Consider the following 11,196-nt stretch of genomic DNA (forward strand, 5'->3'; position numbering starts at 1 on the left):
CCTGTCTCACTGGTTACACTCTGTGATCTCCCTGTGAAATATCACTGTTTACACTCTGGAATCTCCCTTTCAAATATCACTGGTTACACTTTGGGATCTCCCTATTCCTGTCCCACTGGTGACACTCTGGGATCTCCCTGTTCCTGTCTCACTGGTTACACTCTGAGATCGCCCTGTGAAATATCACTGTTTACACTCTGGGATCTCCCTGAGAAATATCACTGTTTACACTCTGGGATCTCACTGTTCCTGTTTCACTGGTTACACTCTGGGATCTCCCTGTTCCTGTCTCACTGGTTACACTCTGGGATCTCCCTGTGAAATATCACTGTTTACACTCTGGGATCTCCCTGTGAAATATCACTGGTTACACTCTGGGATCTCCCTGTTCCTGTCTCACTGGTTACACTCTGGGATCTTCCAGTGAAATATCACTGGTTAAACCCTGGGATGTCCCTGTTCATGTCTCACTGGTTATACTCTGGGACCTCCCTGTTCTTGTCTCACTGGTTACACTCTGGGATCTCCATATAAAATATCACTGTTTACACTCTGGGATCTCCCTGTTCCTGTCTCACTGGTTACACTCTGGGATCTCACTGTTCCTGTCTCACTGGTTACACTCTGGGATCTCCCTGTTTTTGTCTCACTGGTTGCACTCTGGGATCTCCCTGTGAAATATCACTGTTTACACTCTGGGATCTCCCTGTGAAATATCACTGGTTACACTCTGGGATCTCCCTGTTCCAGTCTCACAGGTAAAACTCTGGGATCACCCTGTTCCTGTCTCACTGGTTACACTCTGGGATTGCCCTGTTCCTGTCCCACTGTTTACACTCAGGGATCTCTCTGTTCCTGTCTCACTGGTTACAGTCTGGGATCTCCATGTAAAATATCACTGTTTACACTCTGGGATCTCCCTGTTCCTGTCTCACTGGTTACACTCTGGGATCTCCCTGTGAAATATCAGTGTTTACACTCTGGGATCTCCTGGTGAAATGACACTGGTTACACTCTGCGATATCCCTGTTCCTGTCTCACTGGTTACACTCTGGGATCTCCCTGTTCCTGTCCCACTGGTTACAGATGGGGATCTCCCTGATCCTGTCTCATTGGTTACACTCTGGGATCTCCCTGTTCCTGTCTCACTGGTTACACTCTGGGATCTCCCTGTTCCTGTCTCACTGGTTACACTCAGGGATTTCCCTGTTCCTGTCTCACTGGTTACACTCAGTGATCTCCCTGTTCCTGTCCCACTGGTTACACTCTGGGATCTCCCTGTTCCTGTCCCACGGGTTACACTCAGGGATCTCCCTGTTCCTTTCTCACTGGTTACACTCTGGAACCGCCCCGTTCCTGTCACACTGGTTACACTCAGGGATCGCACTGTTCCTGTCTCACTGGTTACACTCTGGGATCTCCCTGTTCCTGTGTCATTGTTTACACACTGGGATCGCCCTGTTCCTGTCCCACTGGTTACACTCTGGGATCTACCTGTGAAATATCACTGGTTACACTCGGGGATCTCCCTGTTCCTGTCTCACTGGTTACACTCTGGGATCTCCCTGTTCCTGTCTCACTGGTTACACTCTGGGATATCCCTGTTCCTGTCTCACTGGTTACACTCAGGGATCTCCCTGTTCCTGTCTCTCTGGTTACACTCAGGGATCTCCCTGTTCCTGTCTCATTGGTTACACTCTGGGAACGCCCTGTTCCTGTCCCACTGGTTACACTCTAGGATCGCCCTGTTCCTGTCCCACTGGTTACACTCTGGGAGCGCCCTGTTCCTGTCCCACTGGTTACACTCGGGGATCTCCCTGTTCCTGTTTCACTGGTTACACTCTGGGATCTCACTGTTCCTGTTTCACTGGTTACACTCTGGGATCTCCCTGTTCCTGTCTCACTGGTTACACTCTGGGATCTCCCTGTGAAATATCACTGTTTACACTCTGGGATCTCCCTGTGAAATATCACTGGTTACACTCTGGGATCTCCCTGTTCCTGTCTCACTGGTTACACTCTGGGATCTCCCAGTGAAATATCACTGGTTAAACCCTGGGATGTCCCTGTTCCTGTCTCACTGGTTATACTCTGGGATCTCCCTGTTCTTGTCTCACTGGTTACACTCTGGGATCTCCATATAAAATATCACTGTTTACACTCTGGGATCTCCCTGTTCCTGTCTCACTGGTTACACTCTGGGATCTCACTGTTCCTGTCTCACTGGTTACACTCTGGGATCTCCCTGTTTTTGTCTCACTGGTTGCACTCTGGGATCTCCCTGTGAAATATCACTGTTTACACTCTGGGATCTCCCTGTGAAATATCACTGGTTACACTCTGGGATCTCCCTGTTCCAGTCTCACAGGTAAAACTCTGGGATCACCCTGTTCCTGTCTCACTGGTTACACTCTGGGATTTCCCTGTTCCTGTCCCACTGTTTACACTCAGGGATCTCTCTGTTCCTGTCTCACTGGTTACAGTCTGGGATCTCCATGTAAAATATCACTGTTTACACTCTGGGATCTCCCTGTTCCTGTCTCACTGGTTACACTCTGGGATCTCCCTGTGAAATATCAGTGTTTACACTCTGGGATCTCCTGGTGAAATGACACTGGTTACACTCTGGGATATCCCTGTTCCTGTCTCACTGGTTACACTCTGGGATCTCCCTGTTCCTGTCCCACTGGTTACAGATGGGGATCTCCCTGATCCTGTCTCATTGGTTACACTCTGGGATCTCCCTGTTCCTGTCTCACTGGTTACACTCTGGGATCTCCCTGTTCCTGTCTCACTGGTTACACTCAGGGATTTCCCTGTTCCTGTCTCACTGGTTACACTCAGTGATCTCCCTGTTCCTGTCCCACTGGTTACACTCTGGGATCTCCCTGTTCCTGTCCCACGGGTTACACTCAGGGATCTCCCTGTTCCTTTCTCACTGGTTACACTCTGGAACCGCCCCGTTCCTGTCACACTGGTTACACTCAGGGATCGCACTGTTCCTGTCTCACTGGTTACACTCTGGGATCTCCCTGTTCCTGTCTCATTGTTTACACACTGGGATCGCCCTGTTCCTGTCCCACTGGTTACACTCTGGGATCTACCTGTGAAATATCACTGGTTACACTCGGGGATCTCCCTGTTCCTGTCTCACTGGTTACACTCTGGGATCTCCCTGTTCCTGTCTCACTGGTTACACTCTGGGATATCCCTGTTCCTGTCTCACTGGTTACACTCAGGGATCTCCCTGTTCCTGTCTCTCTGGTTACACTCAGGGATCTCCCTGTTCCTGTCTCATTGGTTACACTCTGGGAACGCCCTGTTCCTGTCCCACTGGTTACACTCTAGGATCGCCCTGTTCCTGTCCCACTGGTTACACTCTGGGAGCGCCCTGTTCCTGTCCCACTGGTTACACTCGGGGATCTCCCTGTTCCTGTTTCACTGGTTACACTCTGGGATCTCCCTGTTCCTGTCTCACTGGTTACATTCTGGGATCTTTGTGTGAAATATCATTGGTTACCCTCTGGGATCTCCATGTTCCTGTCTCACTGGTTACACTCTGGGATCTCCCTGTTCCTATCTCACTGGTTACACTCTGGGATCTCCCTGTGAAATATCACTGTTTACACTCTGGGATCACCCTGTTCCTGTCTCACTGGTTACACTCTAGGATCTCACTGTTCCTGTCTCACTGGTTACACTCTGGGATCTCCCTGTGAAATATCACTGGTTACACTCTGGGATCGCCCTGTTCCTTTCTCACTGGTTACACTCTGGAACTGCCCTGTTCCTGTCTCACTGGTTACACTCTGGGATCGCCCTGTTCCTGTCTCACTGGTTACACTCTGGGATCTCCCTGTTCCTCCCTCACTGGTTACACTCTGGGATCTCCCTGTTCCTGTCTCACCGGTTACACTCTGGGATCTCCCTGTTCCTGTCTCACTGGTTACAATCAGTGATCTCCCTGTTCCTGTCCCACTGGTTACACTCTGGGATCTCCCTGTTCCTGTCCCACTGGTTACACTCAGGGATCTCCCTGTTCCTTTCTCACTGGTTACATTCTGGTACCGCCCTGTTCCTGTCTCACTGGTTACACTCTGGGATCTCCCTGTTCCTGTCTCACTGGTTACACTCTGGGATCTCCCTGTTCCTGTCTCACTTGTTACACTCTGGGATCTCCCTGTTCCTGTCTCACTGGTTATACTCTGGGATCTCCCTGTGAAATATCACTGTTTACACTCTGGGATCTCCCTGTGAAATATCACTGGTTACACTCTGGGATCTCCCTGTTCTTGTCTCACTGGTTACACTCTGGGATCTCCCTATTCCTGTCTCACTGGTTACACTCTGTGATCTCCCTGTGAAATATCACTGTTTACACTCTGGAATCTCCCTTTCAAATATCACTGGTTACACTTTGGGATCTCCCTATTCCTGTCCCACTGGTGACACTCTGGGATCTCCCTGTTCCTGTCTCACTGGTTACACTCTGAGATCGCCCTGTGAAATATCACTGTTTACACTCTGGGATCTCCCTGAGAAATATCACTGTTTACACTCTGGGATCTCACTGTTCCTGTTTCACTGGTTACACTCTGGGATCTCCCTGTTCCTGTCTCACTGGTTACACTCTGGGATCTCCCTGTGAAATATCACTGTTTACACTCTGGGATCTCCCTGTGAAATATCACTGGTTACACTCTGGGATCTCCCTGTTCCTGTCTCACTGGTTACACTCTGGGATCTTCCAGTGAAATATCACTGGTTAAACCCTGGGATGTCCCTGTTCATGTCTCACTGGTTATACTCTGGGACCTCCCTGTTCTTGTCTCACTGGTTACACTCTGGGATCTCCATATAAAATATCACTGTTTACACTCTGGGATCTCCCTGTTCCTGTCTCACTGGTTACACTCTGGGATCTCACTGTTCCTGTCTCACTGGTTACACTCTGGGATCTCCCTGTTTTTGTCTCACTGGTTGCACTCTGGGATCTCCCTGTGAAATATCACTGTTTACACTCTGGGATCTCCCTGTGAAATATCACTGGTTACACTCTGGGATCTCCCTGTTCCAGTCTCACAGGTAAAACTCTGGGATCACCCTGTTCCTGTCTCACTGGTTACACTCTGGGATTGCCCTGTTCCTGTCCCACTGTTTACACTCAGGGATCTCTCTGTTCCTGTCTCACTGGTTACAGTCTGGGATCTCCATGTAAAATATCACTGTTTACACTCTGGGATCTCCCTGTTCCTGTCTCACTGGTTACACTCTGGGATCTCCCTGTGAAATATCAGTGTTTACACTCTGGGATCTCCTGGTGAAATGACACTGGTTACACTCTGCGATATCCCTGTTCCTGTCTCACTGGTTACACTCTGGGATCTCCCTGTTCCTGTCCCACTGGTTACAGATGGGGATCTCCCTGATCCTGTCTCATTGGTTACACTCTGGGATCTCCCTGTTCCTGTCTCACTGGTTACACTCTGGGATCTCCCTGTTCCTGTCTCACTGGTTACACTCAGGGATTTCCCTGTTCCTGTCTCACTGGTTACACTCAGTGATCTCCCTGTTCCTGTCCCACTGGTTACACTCTGGGATCTCCCTGTTCCTGTCCCACGGGTTACACTCAGGGATCTCCCTGTTCCTTTCTCACTGGTTACACTCTGGAACCGCCCCGTTCCTGTCACACTGGTTACACTCAGGGATCGCACTGTTCCTGTCTCACTGGTTACACTCTGGGATCTCCCTGTTCCTGTGTCATTGTTTACACACTGGGATCGCCCTGTTCCTGTCCCACTGGTTACACTCTGGGATCTACCTGTGAAATATCACTGGTTACACTCGGGGATCTCCCTGTTCCTGTCTCACTGGTTACACTCTGGGATCTCCCTGTTCCTGTCTCACTGGTTACACTCTGGGATATCCCTGTTCCTGTCTCACTGGTTACACTCAGGGATCTCCCTGTTCCTGTCTCTCTGGTTACACTCAGGGATCTCCCTGTTCCTGTCTCATTGGTTACACTCTGGGAACGCCCTGTTCCTGTCCCACTGGTTACACTCTAGGATCGCCCTGTTCCTGTCCCACTGGTTACACTCTGGGAGCGCCCTGTTCCTGTCCCACTGGTTACACTCGGGGATCTCCCTGTTCCTGTTTCACTGGTTACACTCTGGGATCTCCCTGTTCCTGTCTCACTGGTTACATTCTGGGATCTTTGTGTGAAATATCATTGGTTACCCTCTGGGATCTCCATGTTCCTGTCTCACTGGTTACACTCTGGGATCTCCCTGTTCCTATCTCACTGGTTACACTCTGGGATCTCCCTGTGAAATATCACTGTTTACACTCTGGGATCACCCTGTTCCTGTCTCACTGGTTACACTCTAGGATCTCACTGTTCCTGTCTCACTGGTTACACTCTGGGATCTCCCTGTGAAATATCACTGGTTACACTCTGGGATCGCCCTGTTCCTTTCTCACTGGTTACACTCTGGAACTGCCCTGTTCCTGTCTCACTGGTTACACTCTGGGATCGCCCTGTTCCTGTCTCACTGGTTACACTCTGGGATCTCCCTGTTCCTGTCCCACTGGTTACACTCGGGGATCTCCCTGTTCCTGTCTCACTTACACTCTGGGATCTCCCTGTTCCTGTCTCACTGGTTACACTCTGGGATCGCCCTGTTCCTGTCCCACTGTTTACACTCAGGGATCTCCCTGTTCCTCTCTCTTTGGTTACACTCTAGGATCTCCCTCTTCCTGTCCCACTGGTTACACTCTGGGATCTCCCTGTTCCTGTCCCACTGGTTACACTCAGGGATCTCCCTGTTCCTGTCTCTCTGGTTACACTCAGGGATCTCCCTGTTCCTGTCTCATTGGTTACACTCTGGGATCGCCCTGTTCCTGTCCCACTGGTTACACTCTGGGATCGCCCTGTTCCTGTCCCACTGGTTACACTCTGGGATCTCCCTGTTCCTGTCCCACTGGTTACACTCGGGGATCTCCCTGTTCCTGTCTCACTGGTTACACTCTGGGATCTCCCTGTGAAATATCACTGTTTACACTCTGGGATCACCCTGTTCCTGTCTCACTGGTTACACTCTAGGATCTCACTGTTCCTGTCTCACTGGTTACACTCTGGGATCTCCCTGTGAAATATCACTGGTTACACTCTGGGATCGCCCTGTTCCTTTCTCACTGGTTACACTCTGGAACTGCCCTGTTCCTGTCTCACTGGTTACACTCTGGGATCGCCCTGTTCCTGTCTCACTGGTTACACTCTGGGATCTCCCTGTTCCTGTCCCACTGGTTACACTTGGGGATCTCCCTGTTCCTGTCTCACTGGTTACACTCTAGGATCTCCCTGTTCCTGTCTCACTGGTTACACTCTGGGATCTCCCTGTTCCTGTTTCACTGGTTACACTCTGGGAGCGCCCTGTTCCTGTCCCACTGGTTACACTCGGGGATCTCCCTGTTCCTGTTTCACTGGTTACACTCTGGGATCTCCCTGTTCCTGTCTCACTGGTTACATTCTGGGATCTTTGTGTGAAATATCATTGGTTACCCTCTGGGATCTCCATGTTCCTGTCTCACTGGTTACACTCTGGGATCTCCCTGTTCCTATCTCACTGGTTGCACTCTGGGATCTCCCTGTGAAATATCACTGTTTACACTCTGGGATCACCCTGTTCCTGTCTCACTGGTTACACTCTAGGATCTCACTGTTCCTGTCTCACTGGTTACACTCTGGGATCTCCCTGTGAAATATCACTGGTTACACTCTGGGATCGCCCTATTCCTTTCTCACTGGTTACACTCTGGAACTGCCCTGTTCCTGTCTCACTGGTTACACTCTGGGATCGCCCTGTTCCTGTCTTACTGGTTACACTCTGGGATCTCCCTGTTCCTGTCCCACTGGTTACACTCGGGGATCTCCCTGTTCCTGTCTCACTTACACTCTGGGATCTCCCTGTTCCTGTCTCACTGGTTACACTCTGGGATCGCCCTGTTCCTGTCCCACTGTTTACACTCAGGGATCTCCCTGTTCCTCTCTCTTTGGTTACACTCTAGGATCTCCCTCTTCCTGTCCCACTGGTTACACTCTGGGATCTCCCTGTTCCTGTCCCACTGGTTACACTCAGGGATCTCCCTGTTCCTGTCTCTCTGGTTACACTCAGGGATCTCCCTGTTCCTGTCTCATTGGTTACACTCTGGGATCGCCCTGTTCCTGTCCCACTGGTTACACTCTGGGATCGCCCTGTTCCTGTCCCACTGGTTACACTCTGGGATCTCCCTGTTCCTGTCCCACTGGTTACACTCGGGGATCTCCCTGTTCCTGTCTCACTGGTTACACTCTAGGATCTCACTGTTCCTGTCTCACTGGTTACACTCTGGGATCTCCCTGTGAAATATCACTGGTTACACTCTGGGATCGCCCTGTTCCTTTCTCACTGGTTACACTCTGGAACTGCCCTGTTCCTGTCTCACTGGTTACACTCTGGGATCGCCCTGTTCCTGTCTCACTGGTTACACTCTGGGATCTCCCTGTTCCTGTCCCACTGGTTACACTCGGGGATCTCCCTGTTCCTGTCTCACTTACACTCTGGGATCTCCCTGTTCCTGTCTCACTGGTTACACTCTGGGATCGCCCTGTTCCTGTCCCACTGTTTACACTCAGGGATCTCCCTGTTCCTCTCTCTTTGGTTACACTCTAGGATCTCCCTCTTCCTGTCCCACTGGTTACACTCTGGGATCTCCCTGTTCCTGTCCCACTGGTTACACTCAGGGATCTCCCTGTTCCTGTCTCTCTGGTTACACTCAGGGATCTCCCTGTTCCTGCCTCATTGGTTACACTCTGGGATCGCCCTGTTCCTGTCCCACTGGTTACACTCTGGGATCGCCCTGTTCCTGTCCCACTGGTTACACTCTGGGATCTCCCTGTTCCTGTCCCACTGGTTACACTCGGGGATCTCCCTGTTCCTGTCTCACTGGTTACACTCTGGGATCTCCCTGTGAAATATCACTGTTTACACTCTGGGATCACCCTGTTCCTGTCTCACTGGTTACACTCTAGGATCTCACAATTCCTGTCTCACTGGTTACACTCTGGGATCTCCCTGTGAAATATCACTGGTTACACTCTGGGATCGCCCTGTTCCTTTCTCACTGGTTACACTCTGGAACTGCCCTGTTCCTGTCTCACTGGTTACACTCTGGGATCGCCCTGTTCCTGTCTCACTGGTTACACTCTGGGATCTCCCTGTTCCTGTCCCACTGGTTACACTCGGGGATCTCCCTGTTCCTGTCTCACTGGTTACACTCTAGGATCTCCCTGTTCCTGTCTCACTGGTTACACTCTGGGATCTCCCTGTGAAATATCACTGGTTACACTCTGGGATCGCCCTGTTCCTTTCTCACTGGTTACACTCTGGAACTGCCCTGTTCCTGTCTCACTGGTTACACTCTGGGATCGCCCTGTTCCTGTCTCACTGGTTACACTCTGGGATCTCCCTGTTCCTGTCCCACTGGTTACACTCGGGGATCTCCCTGTTCCTGTCTCACTTACACTCTGGGATCTCCCTGTTCCTGTCTCACTGGTTACACTCTGGGATCGCCCTGTTCCTGTCCCACTGTTTACACTCAGGGATCTCCCTGTTCCTCTCTCTTTGGTTACACTCTAGGATCTCCCTGTTCCTGTCCCACTGGTTACACTCTGGGATCTCCCTGTTCCTGTCCCACTGGTTACACTCAGGGATCTCCCTGTTCCTGTCTCTCTGGTTACACTCAGGGATCTCCCTGTTCCTGTCTCATTGGTTACACTCTGGGATCGCCCTGTTCCTGTCCCACTGGTTACACTCTGGGATCGCCCTGTTCCTGTCCCACTGGTTACACTCTGGGATCTCCCTGTTCCTGTCCCACTGGTTACACTCGGGGATCTCCCTGTTCCTGTTTCACTGGTTACATTCTGGGATCTCCCTGTTCCTGTCTCACTGGTTACATTCTGGGATCTCCCTGTGAAATATCATTGGTTACACTCTGGGATCTCCCTGTTCCTGTCTCACTGGTTACACTCTGGGATCTCCCTGTTCCTGTCTCACTGGTTACACTCTGGGATCTCCCTGTGAAATATCACTGTTTACACTCTGGGATCACCCTGTTCCTGTCTCACTGGTTACACTCTAGGATCTCACTGTTCCTGTCTCACTGGTTACACTCTGGGATCTCCCTGTGAAATATCACTGGTTACACTCTGGGATCGCCCTGTTCCTTTCTCACTGGTTACACTCTGGAACGGCCCTGTTCCTGTCTCACTGGTTACACTCTGGGATCGCCCTGTTCCTGTCTCACTGGTTACACTCTGGGATCTCCCTGTTCCTGTCCCACTGGTTACGCTCGGGGATCTCCCTGTTCCTGTCTCACTTACACTCTGGGATCTCCCTGTTCCTGTCTCATTGGTTACACTCTGGGATCGCCCTCTTCCTGTCCCACTGTTTACACTCAGGGATCTCCCTGTTCCTCTCTCTTTGGTTACACTCTAGGATCTCCCTGTTCCTGTCCCACTGGTTACACTCAGGGATAGCCCTGTTCCTGTCCCGCTGGTTTCACTCTGGGATCTCCCTGTGAAATATCACTGTTTACACTCTGGGATCTCCCTGTCAAATATCACTGGTTACACTCTGGGATCTCCCTGTTCCAGTCTCACTGGTTACCCTCTGGGATCTCCCTGTTCCTGTCTCACTGGTTACACTCTGGGATCTCCCTGTTCCTGTCTCACTGGTTACACTCTGGGATCTCCCTGTGAAATATCACTGGTTACACTCGGGGATCTCCCTGTTCCTGTCTCACTGGTTACACTCTGGGTCTCCCTGTTCCTGTCCCACTGGTTACACTCAGGGATCTCCCTGTTCCAGTCTCACTGGTTACACTCTGGGATCTCCCTATTCCTGTCTCACTGGTTACACTCTGGGATCTCCCTGTGAAATATCAGTGTTTACACTCTGGGATCTCCCGGTGAAATATCACTGGTTACACTCTGGGATCTCCCTGTTCCTGTCCCACTGTTTACACTCAGGGATCGCCCTGATCCTGTCCCACTGTTTACACTCAGGGATCGCCCTGTTCCTCTCTCACTGGTTGCACTCTGGGATCTTTCTGTTCCTGTCTCAGTGGTTACACTCTGGGATCGCCCTGTTCCTGTCC

The sequence above is a fragment of the Hypanus sabinus genome, chromosome 2, assembly GCF_030144855.1.
Source record: "Hypanus sabinus isolate sHypSab1 chromosome 2, sHypSab1.hap1, whole genome shotgun sequence".
NCBI lineage: Eukaryota > Metazoa > Chordata > Chondrichthyes > Myliobatiformes > Dasyatidae > Hypanus > Hypanus sabinus.